Genomic DNA, 17,550 nt, shown 5'->3' on the forward strand with positions numbered 1-17,550 from the left:
AGCAACCCTACATTCCTTAGCATGCTTTGGTACTCCCTATCAGTCCCTGACATGCCCTGGAAATCTAGCATGCCTTGGCACTCCCTAGCATATAACCTTGTCACTCCCTCCTTTACACACGTGAAACTCATTGACACTCCCTTATCACACACTCTTATTCGTTCATTTTCATGCATTTTGATCTAGTTCCCCTTGTGTTTGCATGGCACACCCCTAACACTTCCAAACACCTGACACAAATGCCAATTTTCTTATTCTTGGCTATGGTGATCTCTTTTATACATGTGACCCTTGACTATGACATGAATCCTCCAAAATCTTCTTAAAGGATGGGAGCTCCTCTTCATGCATGAAGCTAGTGGAATGTGACAAGCTATCCAAAATTCATCCAAATATGTAATTTTTGCCTTGGGAAATGTGAAAGGTACCCTCGGTGGAAAAACATGCATCAAGATTTATGACCAAGTGCCATAAATGTCAGATGTTTTCCACTTGTCAAATGTTGCTCTTGTTGATGATGAAACTGACACCCTAGTTGTGCAAGGCTCACAAAGTGTCACTATCGTCAACTCAAGGTTGTTTCCATTTTCACCTCAGCAACGAATCCTCTCTGTTTGGATTAAATTGAATCCTAGGGGTGTCCCAAAGCACAAATTTATGGGGTATTTTATGTGACTAGATCACTAGCATTGAAAACCATATTTACATTGGATGGTTTAACATCTTGATGATCCCTGTCCTATTGACCACAACTTTTGTATTAATTATTTATTTCATCACAACACCTCTAGTAGATATTGATGGTGTTCATGAGCCTATTTATAGTTGTGATAAGGGGATTAGGGCTCCCTATCACAACCCTAACCCCTAATGTGTTTAATCCCTTAGCCAAGGGGCCCATTTGTGTAGCTGTAGGGCCATTAGGACCAAATTTGGGGTTCATAACATTAGGAAAAGTGGAATGGCATGACAAAAAACGTTGTGGGCAGTATGTTATGGGATATTGAATGGGGCAAGGGGACACAAGGGTAGCATGATGATAGAAATAAGAGGTAAAAACATGGTTTACTAAGATCTAAAATCATAGCATTAGAGAATGAGAAGGGGCTTAGGACTTAATTTCATAGGGTCTAGGGGACCTAGAGGGAAGGTAGCAAGAGAAATTGATAGGGGAACCCCGATAGTGTGATAAGGGAATTAGGAGTCCAATTATCACAAACCATAAGTCTTTAACCCAAACACCACCAAATTCCCTATCCCCTTAACCCCCAATCCATAATCCCTTAACCCCTACACTCACAACTCATAACCCATAAACCCCTTGACTCATTAAATCTTAAGACACTAACCCCTAACCTATAATCCATGAACCAACTCCTAAGCCATAACTCCTTCTCCTCTTAACCTATGACCCTTTTAACCCCTAACCCTTCACCGCCTAAACACCTTAACTTCTAACCCATTAACCACGAACACCTAAATCCCCTAAATCTTAAGTCCTTAACCTCTAAACTCAATTGTGTCAATATATAATAATATACATAAGAGAAAATAAAATGATATTATCCACATCAATGCTTGAAATAACCTTAAATTAGACATGAGTGGTGAGCGAGGGGGTGAATGTGGGGCACTATTAAAGTTACATCATGTTTAAATTCCTTTTACATTGTGAGGTTGTTCTCCAATAGGGTTGAAGCATCATCACAAGGAAGCATGACACATTTTTGTAGGGGAGCGATTAAAGTTGTAACACAATTCAAGTGATTTACACCTCCAATGTAAATGAAATCATTGTATGTTTGTGTCAGGTTGTTAGAGAGGTTATTTATAGACAATACATTCAATGTACTTAGACTTCATCTTTTCAGGGCCTCAACTCTAACATGGATTTGTACCAGGAACACTTCATGCAAATGAAAGGGGGCCTTTTTGTTTAACTACATGTGCACAAGAGCACGAGATGCTACCCTTCAGATCCCCCTTGGTGTGTTCAAAGTGGGTTTACATTTGTGTCGAGTTGAAAGTAATCATAATAACTCTCCTCTTCTTAAATATAACATCTGCTAGCTTTTCCATATACATGAGATACTATAATTAAAGGATAGCCAAATGCCCCAAGGAACAATGAATGGTGGTCTCCTAAAGGGATTTAACTCTTTAATATCATACAAAAACTTTATAAAATCTTCAATACTTTCTCCTTGCTAGATATTTTTACAACATTTTAAAGCTCCCAACCGTGACAAAGAAATCCTCATATATGGGTAGTTTATAAGAAAATGTATAATATTTTTCTTGGACTATCAACATAAAACACATTGTCCCAACCCTTGCCAACTCTTTCTTTAAAATACTCCTGTGTCAAAATCTTTTTTAAGTGCCAACCGTACAAATATTCAAGTCTTCAAAGGGGTTATGGTATTCCATAGAGATTTCCACCCTGATTTGACTTGCCTTGTATTTCATTTGAAAACATTTCTTTGCATCCTACTCACGTTGTTTGGTTCTCAAATGTAGGATTTTTGAAGCAAATAAACTCATCCTATTCTTCTCCTACTCCAACATGACTCTTGATAAGCCTCCTAATGTAATAATTCCATTGTCCATTATGAAGCCTTTCTAGTCCCAACACATTAGAAGTCATCTAGTCGTGGTACCATAAGGATGTATTTATTAGATCAACAATCCAAGTTGAAGGAAAAAAATATACACCTTGCAAATCAACAATGAGCTTATTTGGAAGTCTATAGAAATTACCACTTAGAACCCAAAAGTCAACTCCCATCATAACCATCTACCCCATTACATGTCTTCCACATAGTCCAATTTCGAAATAGAAGAAAAGATGGTACCAATGTTTTCCACACAATTTTGTTTCCTACTAGAGAAAATCTAGTATCTTATATGCTTTCCACTTAATTGATCCAGTTTGAAAAGTTTTATTTTGCCTCCATATCCATTCCATCAAAGACAAAGGTCTATGTACTTTTGAATCATTCTGAAATTTCCACAAATATTTCTAAAGTTGTCTCCATGGATTTCTTATTGCAGGTGCCTTGCCAAAGTGATTTTTAGAGAACTAGGTATTGGTCTTGAGGGTATGTTTTTGTGGGTAACGCCATTATTACCATGTATTCCAAATATAGAACAATTGGATAATTTGCAAAACCTTGATCTGAATTGATCACAATATCTACACTTCTTGTTGAGATGGAGCTTGTAGTGCTCTCTCACATAAGGAGTTAGAAATGAATAGATCACTCATAAAGACAAGGTCTGTCTAGCCCTAAAGCACAAGGAGTGAACCCTCTACAAATATTTTGTTTGCTAAACAAACTCAATTGTGTCAATATAAATACTATACATAAGAGAAAATAAAATTATATTATCTCCATCAATGCTTGAAATAACCTCACATTATCCATGAGTGGTGAGCTAGGGAGTGAATGTGGGGCACTATTAAAGTTATGTCATGTTTAAATTCCTTTTACATCGTGAGGTTGTTCTCCAATAGGGTTGATGTACCATCATAAGAAAACATGACACATTTTTGTGGGGGAGCGATTAAAATTGTAACACAATTCAAGTGATTTACACCTCCAATGTAAATGACATCATTGTATGTTTGTGTAAGGGTGTTAGAGAGGTTATTTATAAGAAATACATTCAATGTACTTGGACTTCATCTTTTCAGGGCCTTGACTCCAGCATGGATTTGTATTAGGAACACTTCATGCAAATGAGAGGGGGCCTTTTTGTTTAACCACATATGCACAAAGAGCACCGAATGATTCCCTTCAGTTTGCCCTTGGTGTGTTCAAAGTGGTTTTACATTGGCATCGAGTTGAAACTAATCATCATGATCTTCCTATTCTCAGTAAAATCTATTAGATTTTCCATATACACAAGATAGAATTAGAGGATCACCTCATCTATAGATGCCCCATTTATTATGATATTCAAGGGATGTTCTATTGTCTTTATTAAGATTTAGATGGGTCATTGTCTACATTCTTTAAATACACATCTAGATCTTTTTATGAGGGAGGTCCTTGGATTTAGATTTTTATATAAGGCCTTATGTGGCCGTCCCCTTTAGAACTCTTCCTAGGGGGTCACCTCTTTCCATGTTGCCTTGCCTAATTAGGGCCAAATTGACTAACCAAGATTCAAACTTCTTCAACTATCAAATTAGTGAGGCGTCATACCTATTATTGACCACATCAACAAGACATCTTTATTCATAGATACTTTTGAGGATTTCCCATTGTAGATCACAGGTTGGATTCCATAGGATCTATCACCCCCTTTTTATACGAGCTTTTAGATAATATTTTAAAATTTTCATTTTCATCTCAAACCCTACGATTCTTGTCACATTGATCATTTTCCAACTAAGATACATGGATCTATATGTAATTCATGGATGTACAATTGGTTTTATGACACCTTACCTTAGCCATCTAGGACACTAGGTGTAGGAATAGGTTCTTTTATCTACCTCATTTAGCTTGATATGTATGATCGATTCATATATGATATCTCTAATGTGTATTATTTTTATTGTGTTCACTTAGGCACTCTATTATAACTCTTGATGATTTGGCCATAAATTTTACGCTGAGTTGTTCCATGGTGTTCCATAATTTTACTCAGAGAAGTGTGTCATCTTGATGGTTTGGGTATATTCTTGGTGATTTGAGTAGGTGCTACACATTGATCTTATTGTACCCCTTATTTCCTTTAGTCAAATTTTATCCCGTGTCTCTCTTAACAACAAATGTGGAGGCCTTCTAAATTATGGCTAGCTTCTAATAGGGTATTTTTCAGCTCTAAGTGAAGTTCCTAAAAAATAATGCGCTACCTATAGCTATATGAATTCATTGATAACATTATTCACATATTTGAGAACATTTGTGATCTCCTTAAGGATTAGTGGATATTTTCCTTATGTGTAAGCCTCATGTCCATCTTCCCTCCTTATATAAACATAGTTTCTTATATTAAAAAAGAGTTATATAGTTTTTATGGTATCAAAAAAGCGTCATATAATTTTTATTGATGTCCTAATTAGAACAACATTATGGCTTTGTGAGCTTTCAACATTATTATTAGATATAACCTCTATGTCAAGTGAAATCCTTTTAGTTAAATGATAAAAAACACTTAAACTCAATAGTGGAAACATAAGCTACCAGTGACCATAGCAATCACCTTATAATATTTTACTACCTATTAACTGATCTATTAGAATCTAATTTAATTTCCCGCTACTTTAAAATCTAAAATTGATCTATTAGAATCCAATTTAATTTCCCGCCACTATTCTTTCTTCCCAGGTTGGGTGGGAGTTCAGTGCACTCTCTCTCTGCTCATAATCTCTAGGATTTCACCGTAGATACACCTCTATAATATTCAATCCTTCTCTGCCCTATGGGTTCGATGAGATTTTAATGCGAATTTACTAGATCACATCTGGGTTTTCTCTTTTTCTAGCTTAATTGAGATATTTTGCCCCTGATTGGGGGGTTTTGGCTGCAATGTGGAGCATAAAACATACCGTCTGCATGTGGAGATAAAATGACAACCTTCAAGGATCTGAGAAGAGAGTGTGTATGGATACATTCGAAAGGTATTTTTCTGATATCATTTCTATGATTTTTATTGTTAAAACTTAAAAGGGGTTAAACTTGTATACCAAATTATTGAGAAGAAGGTCAAGTTAGGATTGACAAGAGTTTATAAATTCAATCATATTCATTTCATGATTAGCAAGACTAGGCACTCCTGTGGAATTGTGATCTTAAATTTTTGAATGAGCGTTTTGGGAAATTTAATGGTGATGTGGATTGATCAAGTGTTTGGAGTTGAAGATGCAAATTTAATGAGTGTATTTGGTGTTATTAGTTTGGGGCAATTTACGTGTTAATATTTCTTTCTAATGCAAACTAGGTCACCTGACACTAGGACCGGATTTGAGTGTTTGACATTGACATGAAAGCCCCCAAACAGGACATGAGGGATACATGTGTATATAAAATTAGAAATGATTAAAATTATAGAAACAAATGCAGACAGAAAGATGTAATTTTTTTAACATTTAGAAAATAGAACTATATCAAATACACAAGAATACACCATGGATCATATATATAGAACCATGAAGTCGGGAGTCAGAACTGTAGTTTTCAACATCATTGAAATGAATTTTACATAAATAAGATGATACTATTGATGGGAATGCCAATGGAAAATACAAAATAGGGTGGATTCGTAGAGGAATCTCATGAGTGATGAGTCACATGCTATATCTCGTTCTTTTGCATCTTATAATCAAAATCATCAAGATCACCACCATTGTTGCTCTGCTCTCCTTCAATGTCATTTATATCCATTCCAAGATTGACATCTTCTTGTTGATTTTCCACGACACTTAAGAATCTAGTCTATGTCTAAAATCATGATCATAAACACACTCAAATGCCTCAACACTTCTACTTTGCACAACAGAATAACAACCATCAGTGAATCAACTAGTGCACATGACAATTTTTAACTTTTTAAACCCACTACTTGTTATCTTACAAACTATAATACAAAAATCTTAGCGCTCTCGTACCAGGGATCATGGCCCTTATGTACAAACCTGATACAAGGACACAACTAGGGATTGGTGTCAACAACTATGACCATCAATCTGCCATGAACAAGATACACTTGACCTACTTGTTGATGTGGCACACCACAACCCTTTTAGTCCATGTACCTTGAACACATCTGGTGGGTTCTCTTGCATCCCAATCCACTGATGACTACAAGTATCTTCAACTATCCAACCTGCCACTCTATCATGATCACAACTCCTTTTGTGTCATTGAGCTTTGGCTCACTGATCTACCACTAGTAGCCCTCTTGCTTCATTAAGAAGTCTGCTCATAGAGTCTTCTGAAACTGCCCTCTTATCAACCATATGGCTCCTTTCATTAGCTGAACTAGGGATCCCATCAAATTGCCTCCTAATAGTCCATTGGTTCCTTTCATGAACACTTCACTTGAGGTCTTCAAGCTACCCACTAGCTGCTCTTTCGTCCCTCAAAGGTACCAACACGTGGGGCTTGAAAACCTACCCTCTTATCACTGCAATGACATTTGCATTTGCTGATATAGGGCACAAAATAATCAACTTTCTTGACTGCTATCAGTCCTTAGGGCTTCCAAAACTGCCCACTTACAGTCCTCTTTTGACTAATCTAGGGCATCCATGATACTGTTGTTCATTACCCATGAACATACCTCCAGAATTCTCCACTAATCTGCCTTCTCTAGCCTTCCTTCCTCCATGCCAACAACTTCCCTCACTTCTATCCACTCACTTATACTTTTGTGCACAAGGTAGAGTACTCACAACCATCTTTATTTTTTGTTGACACCTAGAAACCCCTGTACAAATACACTCAGGTCTACGGCCTTCATTACAGGGATAACCCAACTGTGTCATCACCATCTTAGGGTCATGACCCTCCCATCCATTGGCAGATCTTGAGCGAGAAATTTAGACTCCCAGATAGATCAAAATAGTGGTAGTGTATGATTAGGAGGAAGCCCTAGTAAGGGCTCAAACTGTTGTCCTAAATACTTTAGGAACAACCCTTACCAATTTCACCAAACCTATACTCCTTCTTGAAAGCGTTCTACTAGGCCTCTAAACAACTTTGGATTTAAGCACATTATACTATGAAGATTTTGACCCTCTTCTATTTCTTTTGTTACAACTACAGAGAAGCCCTAAATTTTGCCTCCAACCATACCTCTTAAACCAGGCGTAATCCTCCTTTTCTGCCACCAAACCTCTGCATTGGTCCTCCAATGTATGCCACCTTGTTCCAACTTGGTGACACGCCTTTTAGCCTTCCAAAACTGTCGCCCTTTGGGACTCGACCTACCTCTCAAGAACCAAATCTTCTATGCCCTATGACACTATGGTATTCTACCCAAACTTGGCCAACCCTCCTCCTTGTACTCGAACTAGAACTTGAGACACAAAGACAAATCACTCACCTTCTTTGTCCTCCTCATCCAACTCGTTTACTTGAGGAATTCAACCTCCTAAGCATTGTTTTCACTTGAGAAGAGGTTCCATGTTTGTTGATCAAATGATTCTCACAACTTCCCTTCTTATAGTATTCTCATGAGGGTAGATGTTGCCCCCAAAAGTGTCTTTTCAAGCCTAGGCCGACTTGAAGTTTCTAGAAAAACCCGTACTAACTCAAAGAAAATTAATTTCTTCATTTGATTAAGACCTTTCATCATAGCCTTAGGTCACCCTTGCTCCTTTAAGGGTTATCCACTTGCAACAATGAATAAATAATAATTTTTCCTCTTGATTTTGCGCCGAGTCCCACACCTTAGGTGCAAAACCCCATTGCTTGGGTTCTTTGTCCACAAAACCCTTTTGTGGTCAAACCTCTCACAAACCCAACACCTAGGGTTGTGGAGTCCCTCCCAAGCCACACAAATCAACACTCCCTCTTAGCAAGGGAGGTACTTCCATTGCACGGAAGTAACCATCATTGTCACCAACGAAACTAGCCCATCTGGAATCCATCACTGCAACATACCCTGTAAAATGGACCACACTATCTCGTTAGTGTCTCTGCCTCATCTCATATGAACTTGATGATCTCAAACTTCCATAGGGTTGCTCCCTCTGAAGCTAGGCTCTCTCTGAGTCTCCATGATCTCCACTAGTTGACACTGCTTCCACTGCACACACTCTGATCCATTGGCCATTCAAGGTAGCTCTCATACCATGTTGATTTTACACGGCACTGAAGAATTTGGTCTATGTCTAAAATCATGATCATAAATAATTGAAATGTCTCAACACTTCTACTTTTCATAACGGAATAACAACCATCGGTGAATCAATTAGTGCACATGACAATTTTAAACTTTTTAAATTCACTACTTGTTTTATTACAGACTATAATACAACAGTCTTAGGGCTTCCGTACTAGGGATCATGGCCCATACATACATCCCTGATACAAGGACACACTAGGGCTTGGTGTCAACTACTATGACCACCAATCTACCCTTAACAAGATACACTTGACCTACTTGTTAATGTAGCACCCCACAACCCTTTTAGTCCACATACCTTGAACACATATGGCGGGTCCTCTTGCCTCCCAATCTCCTGATCACTGCAACTGCATCTTCAGCTGTCAAACCTGCCACTATGAATTATCATGTCTTCTTTTTTGTCACTAAACTTTGGCTCACTAATTTTCCCACTAGCAGCCCTCTTGCTCCATTAAGAAGTCTACTCATTGGCTCTTCTGGAACTAGGGATCCCATCAATCTGCCTCCTAAAAGTCCATTGGTTCCTTTCATGAACACTTACTTGAGCTCTTCCAGCTGCCCACTCACTGCTCTTTCATCCTTCATAGATTCCAACACTTAGCACTTGACAACCTACCCTCTTATCACTGCAATGCCATTTGCATTTGCTGGTCTAGGGCGCAACATTAATCAACTCTCTTGATTGTTATTTTGAATTCTCCAAATATCAATCCTTAGGACTTCCAAAACTACCCACTTACAGTCCTTTCTTATCTAATCTAGGGAATCCATGACTCTATTGTTCATTACCCATGAACAAACCCCCAAAATTCTGCACTAATCTGCATTCTCTAGCCTTCCTTCCTCCATGCCAACAACTGCCCTCACTTTTGTCCACTCACTCATACTTCTGTGCACAAAGTAGAGTACTCACAACCCTCTTTAGGTTCTGTTGACAACTAGAAACCCTTGTACAATAATAATTTAAGGGCACAACAATAACAACATGGGGGATGCATGGGCACAACAATAACATTAAGGAGCTACACTAAAAATAACAATAAGGGGGATATGCTAGTATTATAGGGACATAACATGGAAATAACAATAACGCTTGAGTATTTATGGATGCTTCTGTATAAAATTCTCATCCTCCCATGTGGAATCTTCAACGGGTAAATTCTTCCACTTAATGGTTAGGTATATCACGATCCAGACAATTTTCCTTGTTACTACTCAAACAAGCCATGTCAAGAGAAATAAATGGGAAACAATTGGGGTATGCCCACAATCCATATGGTTCCATATGTTTACACTAACAATAATAATAAGGGGGATACACTAGTATTATAGGGACATAACATGCCCTTCTCCTTCAAAAAAGTATTACAATGCTTGAGTAGTTTTGGATGCTTCTATATAAAATTCTCATCTTCCCATGTGGAATATTCGATGGGTAAGTTCTTCCAATTAATGGTTAGGTATATCACGATCCACACAATTTTCCTCATTACTACTCAAACAAGCCATGTCAGGAGAAATAAATGGGAAACAATTGGGGTATGCCCACAATCCACATGGATCCATATGTTTATCGAGCAAGTTCACTTTAACATATTGATGTCACTTTTAGAGATGGTGTACCAATTACCCTTTATGGAATAGAGATTAAAAATTTAACCACCCATGGTTTTTTATTATTTTATCTCAATGGGAAAGGAGCAAAATGTCACGCATGAAAAATAGTTTGTAGGTCTCTCCGCCGTGAAGGCAACATGTGTGAATGAAAAATAGTAGGAGAAAACACAAGTGCAGGTGATATATGGTTGCTTCTAACGGTGCAAAGGCCAAGAGTAGAGGTGATATATGCATTGTTTTCACCTACAACATCTCCTCCATCCACTCTTATCGACTTTCCTTTGTACCTTTTCATAAAATTACTAGTTTTAATAATTTAAAAGATTAGAAAACACTTAGTGATTTGAAACGCGTCAACTCAAAAATATGTAATGTGATTTACCAAAAGAGTTATCTTGAAAAATCGCTATGAATCACATAAGTTTGCATTCTCAACAAAAAATAAGTATTATCACAAAAATTTTGAAATAAAATCTCATTGGGAAGAATTTTTTTTATATTCCATTAGGAGGGAAAGACATCTCTTTATCTTTTCTTTTTAATGAACTATCTCACTTTTTGAAACCTTCACATCTTTGCTCTAATTCATAATTCATGGAGGTCGACATTTTTCCCTCCTATTACCCACTTTCAAACCCTTTGTTTATGTAGGTATAGTTATGCTCTACCCCACTTTTATAAGGTAAACTCCAAGTCGTGCATTTCTTTTTATCTAAATTGAGCGACTGAAAATCGTCTCTCTATATTCACCATACTCAACCAGTCTAGCGTTCGATGGTAGAGGAGCCTAGCAGCGCAGGTGTGCCTTCTTTGTGTCCTAAATAGCAAAGATGAGCAAATATGATGCATATGTTGGGGTTCTGAACACCCACAGCGGTAGGTAAGAAGAAGGAATCTGATCTCTCTCCTGCAAGTCCTTGGATTCCTACAGTCGTAGGTTCAATTGGCCCGACTAGGTTGCGAGGTCAGTGCACTGTGATGAGAAGGGAACATTTAGAATGAACCCGAGGCCTCAATACTCTTTAGCTAGTCAAAGGGCCCATCAATGTCATTTCTGTTTGTGGCCAAGGGCGCATTTATTAGGAGGTCAAGTTCATTTGGATTGGAGGTAGAAACTGTTCAAAATTACTAGAATTATCTCGAGGACAAATTCAATTACTGGAAAGCCAAGCCTGTCAAGTATTGTGACCATATTTCTGAAGAGGCTGAATCTATCTAGAGGTGGATTTATTATCATAGGGGTCGAATTATTCAGTCAGGGCAAGATCATCGTTTTCTAAGGCCATCTCCTTAAGAAAAGAGTAGCAAAAGTTGTTGAAGGTTCCAGTGTTTTGGAAGACCAAGATCAACTTCTTCTAAAGGCCAAGTTGTTTCATTGTTGCCAGATCTATAAGCTAGGTTCAACAATGCACTGTAAATCTTCAGATCAAGCTAATATGAATCATCATTTTGTCCCTTTTATATCTCTGTTTCATGTGTTCATTACTTTGTCTTCCCAGCATTTGACGAAATGTTTGTCTTTGAAATGTTTGAAGAAATGCATTAAAGAGAGATTTAAATTTTGTGAATTAAAACCAACATATTTTAGCTTGGGAACATTACATGACAGTATCTCCCTTTATCTTTTGGAATTGCTTCATGCACTCATCATCCCATTTAAGATATTATTCCTTCAACAATTTGATATGGGTTTGGTAATCTCTACAAAATTTAGTATGTACCACTTGATGAAATTTATTTTATCGAATGAAGATTGCCCTAATTTCTTGCTTCTAGGTAATGGGATTTGTTGAATTTCTTATATGATGGTTGGATCGATTTTGATGCCTTCCTTTGACACTATGTTCCTAGGGAGATTTTTTTCATAAACTCTGACAACTGACTTCTTTGGATTCAAGGATATCCCATACTTTCGACTTCTAAAGAAAACTTATTAAAGGAAATCTATTTAAGAAGATGAACATGGGCACTTTTTTTGGACATAGATTACCTTAGGGATCCCTCCCTTGTATTGGAGAAGAGGTAACCTAATGTGAGGGAAGGTACCGCTGAGGTGACAATGGTAGTCTTTATAAGTTTCCCTCGGGGTTTCACATTTATAGTTAGGGCTTTTTATCATAAGTGAGAAATTGGGTGGTAACAGTTTGGCACTATTGCCAAGGATGCCCATTTCCTCATGTATTGAATTTTTACATTCATATATTGATGATCCTACAGTTAAAAGTTATAAAAGTCCATCTGGTGACTCCACATAAGGAGGTTGTGTTGAAGAGATATTCTACAATAACATGCTCATAGGGCATTTTTCACTAGATTGCAAAACTGGAAAGCTATTATAGAAGAAAGGTATACAAACTAGCACGCCAGTCACAAAAGTCATGTAGCTCAAGTATTTAGTTTGTTGATGATATAAGTTCCTTATTTTTAATAGATATGGCCACACCATGGTTAGATGACATCTACAAACCACTTGAATTCTCTCAAATTAATGAAGCTCCACATGAAATTCTAGAAAATGTCATTGATAACATTCCTACATTCTAATAAAATAATGTTCTTTTTGCCTTAGATCATTTGCCAAAATTAGGAGTGTGATATTTAAAATGGGAGGAGTGAGACACTTAGATGTCACCACAAAGTTGTTTACATTGTCTCTTGTGGATGGTGTTGTGGAATGGTGGAAAGGAATTCTTGATAATTAATTCAATGCATGGCCCCCTTCAAAATGCTTTCCTTGAGAAATGGGGAGAACGAAAAGATAATAGATACTTATTGGTTGCTCTTAGTAGTTCTAAAGGAAATCAGACTGAAACTATAGAAGAGTTTAATAAGTGGTTTGACCAGATTGTGTAAAAATCACCATGCAAATATTAAAAGTCTAGAGGCAACCATACTTATATATTACCTTGATTCAATTGATGGAGAGCTTGGTTTCCAGATCAAAGAAAATGATCCCCAGAACCTTAAGGAAATCCAAATTTGTTGAGTTTAGGAATAGCTGCATTATCCTCCTTTGCTAGATGACGATGACCAATGAATTAAATTACCCAGTCCATGATATCCAGGCATCCATATTCATAAGTATTTCTTTCATAAGATATTGGCTTGATGCATCAAGGAGCTCAATAACATAATCAGGATGTCAAGATCAGGGTCCTCACAGTTCCACCTGCTTATCGTGATTGTCAATACATAGGATTTGATATGTTTTTCTCTCTAATAAGAGCTATTAGATTCAATTAATGGAGAGCTTGGTTTCCAGATCAAAGAAAATGATCACCATAACCTTAAGGCAATCCAAATTTATTGAGTTTAGGAATAACTACATTATCCTCCTTTTCTAGATGACGATGACCAATGAATTAAATTACCCAGACCATGATATCCAGGCATCCATATTCATAAGTCTGTCTTTCATAAGATCTTGGCTTAATGCATCAAGGAGCTCAATAACATAATCAGGATGTCAAGATCAGGGTCCTCACAGTTCCATCTGCTTATCATGCTTGTCAAGACATAGGATTTGATATGTTTTCATGATGATAAGGGCTATTATAAGGAATATCTCCAAAAGTGCCATTCCCTTTTTCTCCTAGCTGCCAAACTTCCAAGGATACTCAAGGGTACCAATATAAAGGTGCTACATAAACTTCCATTGCTCTAGCTGCTAGATAAAGATGTAAATGTTTGCTTCCATACACCATCATTGCTCCTTCGATTATTGCTACAATTCACTACATCAAATACCACCATCATTGCTTTAAATGACTATTGTCGTTGCTCCTCCATTCCTCCTGCACTTCTCTGTTTAAAAACATTTTGCTGATCACTTAACTCATCAAGTTCTTGTAGACATTAAAGTCAAAGATACTCTCTTATTGATTATTGTCATGAGCACTCGAAGTGGAGCCTCTAGTGTCTCTAAACTTAAAGGCTCTGGTCTAGAATCATATATTAATCAAAAGCATCTGAAACAACTTGCCTACTATACTCTGTTCTGTATGCATTAATGATAATTACACCTCAAGTGTAATGATCCTTTTTGTACTTGAAGCATCTTGCTATCAACAGTACATCACAAGGATTATGCTGGTTGATGCTTTTAGGATCCCTTCAGGTTGATGGCCTTTATCTACAAACCACTCATTAAATACCATGCCAGCAAACTCTAGAAGATCTTGTGCTAGCGAAACAGTGTGATCTTCAGAACTTCCTTACCGCAGGTATTCTTCAGTTACGCCCACAGGTGGACTGTCATGAAAACTTTAGGATTACTGTCATACAAACGGTTACTATCACAATGGTGATGTGTCAAATTGATAGTCTTAAGCAATTGCTGTAGGGAAATGATGAATTTGTTCTTCCCTTACTACTATGAAAGGATGCTTGACCTGTTGTAGTAACACTACAAATATTGATGAAGTCCTGTCAACTATAATATTGCAACTATCCTTTAAGTCTCTTTATTGTAAAGTCCGTATCAGGGATACATATACATTCATTGAGATGAGCCTTCAATTTTTCCTTCTACCAAAAGTGCACTATGGCTTTCTTTAGGAATTGTTTATTCAAGTTTCAAGAGAATGACTTCAACATGTCTCTTACTTTTATGTAGGCAGATAATCACTTTCCACGCTACTTCTCAATCAAAAATTCTGCAATGAAGGCCAAGCTTGGAGAATGCCTTTCAATGGCCTAAACCTTCAAGCTCTTTTCCGAATCGGTGCCCTAAACTCTTTGCTACCCAGACAATACAAAAGAATTGTCACAGATCCTTCACAACTGCACAAGAATGATGTCATATATAGTCTTGCATTGAACCTACAGAAGATGAGACTTAGCTTAAGAGACCTGTAATGATCCTTCAAGACCTGTAGAATATTCTCAGATCCAAACCCACAGAGATTAGACACAAACTTCGTTATTCACCTTGCAGAATAGTTGCCCATAAACAAGAGAATTATGCTGGGTATTAGGTCTTTAGGTCGGCAAAATAGAAAATCCCTTCCATGATTCAAATCAATCCCCGAGATTTAATTAGAATACCCTTTATTACATATTCACATCCTACATGTTTAGCGAAACAGGCAAGTCTGTATTTGTCTAGTCTTTCTTTACTAGGCATATATTTCAGTCAGCATGGCTAACATGCACACCATGTACTCGATTACATCCTGAAATTCAATGGCATTAAATCTGCACAAATAAAACAAATTGAAAGACCTTGAACTTCTAACAACCACAATTTTGTAATATGGTGTACCTTCAAGGTCCACAACCACTCATTTCATTAGGACTGGCAAGTCCCATACAATGGGAAAGCAAGCAGAAGTTGAAACTTTTATTTAATTAATCCATATAGGGCAACTGATGGAGGGTCACTAACAATGAGAGCCAAGGTATATATGCTCTCTTGTATATCTTAGCAAGGGTTCATAAATTTATAACTCATTGTGAAGATTAATTATTGTAACCAACACTATTACTAACATAACTACCACTACTTTTATCAGAGTTTTTAGTTGGGACTGTGAAGATGTTTTAATCTAACTTGTTTCGAGTTAACATTTCACTCATCATCAAAGAAGTGAACTCTTCAAGCAAAATGTGTCAGATTAAATCTTTTTACACAGTTCATACCAAAACTCAATAGTGTTAACCTGAGAAAGCCTCCACTTGACTTCTACTTGATTATTACCAAGGTACATCAACTATAACATGGAAGATCAAAACCATTTCTAGAGCATCTCTCATAATCTTTTGCATTATTCTAGCACTTAACATCTGCTTGTTGAATGATTTGTTTGTGTGGATGCATGTTAGGATCTTTTGCAAGATGTTATTTTTATCACTATTGAAGTTCTTCAAAAATGAAATGCTTTTAGAATTGAGATTCCTTTGGTACTTCCAATTCTAGAATGGTGGCATTTGACACTTATACATCTTCTTTAAAATATCTTGGGCATGGAGCTTCAAATAGCTTATTGTCAAATCTCTACTTGACCTCAAGGAATAAATTTTAGTACCATATAACTTGTTTTTTGCATGATAACAAGCATCCTAACAAACTTTGCTTTCTCTAGAACTTATAAATTGTCTAGACACAAGCACCTTTTCAGGTTTGGCAATGAAGCAGGTGTGATGCCCCATAGTTTCAATTTAAAATTGTTAGAATGATACCCATAGACAATCAAAAAATACATTTATATCATAATGAATAACCAATTTTGTACCAATACCCTATCCATTCCCATCGTGAAAGGCAGGTTCCACTTCCAAACTGAAGAATAGCATTCCATCCTCAGTCCCCACTAGCACTAAAATCAGCTTTTATAACATACAGGTCCATTGTATTCAATGATCAGATACATTCTCACACTAAAAAGCTTGAAGAAAAGTGACAATTTGAAATCAAAACTTCAGTAAGTTAGATGCTTTATTACATTTTATGAGAAATAATTCTTTGTAGTTACCCATTTTGTTTGGGATACAAATTCTTTCAATGGTGTTTCATGTAATTTATTTGAATCTTGTTGGATTATGAACAAACAAATTTATAATTTGTACCTTGGTTTTACAGTTTTTGGGATTCCTCTATAGAGATTTACGACAAAGCTTGGTGGACCTAGATGCTCTTTTCAACATCTTACGGTAATTTTCTTTGATAAACCCTAGTATACATGTTGATTTTTAGTTTTGCAAGACTTCAGAAATGCCATTAGCTTTATGTGTGACCTAATTGGTTATATTTTTTGCATGTGCATGTTGGAGTGTACATCTAAACCAATTTAATCATTTTACTCAAAAATTTGCTCAGAATATTAAAAAACCATAGTATAGAGTAAGAGGCTGCATGCATTTGGGGTGCATTTATTGCTCTAGCATGATTTTCCATGCAGCTTGGGAACTAGGACAGATTTAGTCCAAACCTGACTGTAACTCATGACCCTTTGCTATAGTTATAAAAGCAGGGCATGAGAGTAGAGTGAGGTATTCTAGTTTTGGGACTTTCATTATGTATTTAGTTTTTTTCTTATTTAATGCGATGATAGTTGTAGCTCTGCT

At 36.9% G+C, this 17,550-nt stretch overlaps 1 protein-coding gene across 1 annotated transcript in view; it reads left to right on the forward strand.

Annotated features, from left to right (window-relative positions):
- Positions 1-17,137, forward strand: part of LOC149173493 (uncharacterized) — a 155,010-nt gene extending 137,873 nt beyond the window's left edge. Inside the window, exon 3 of the transcript XR_016259128.1 lies at positions 17,066-17,137. The gene's annotated coding sequence lies outside the window, so the exon portion shown is untranslated. The remainder of the gene's footprint in view (positions 1-17,065) is intronic.
- Positions 17,138-17,550: the final 413 nt, after the last annotated feature.

This window comes from Pinus tabuliformis, chromosome 4_2 (assembly GCF_031772625.1).
Source record: "Pinus tabuliformis cultivar Carrire ecotype Pingquan chromosome 4_2, CPIR1, whole genome shotgun sequence".
Lineage (NCBI taxonomy): Eukaryota > Viridiplantae > Streptophyta > Pinopsida > Pinales > Pinaceae > Pinus > Pinus tabuliformis.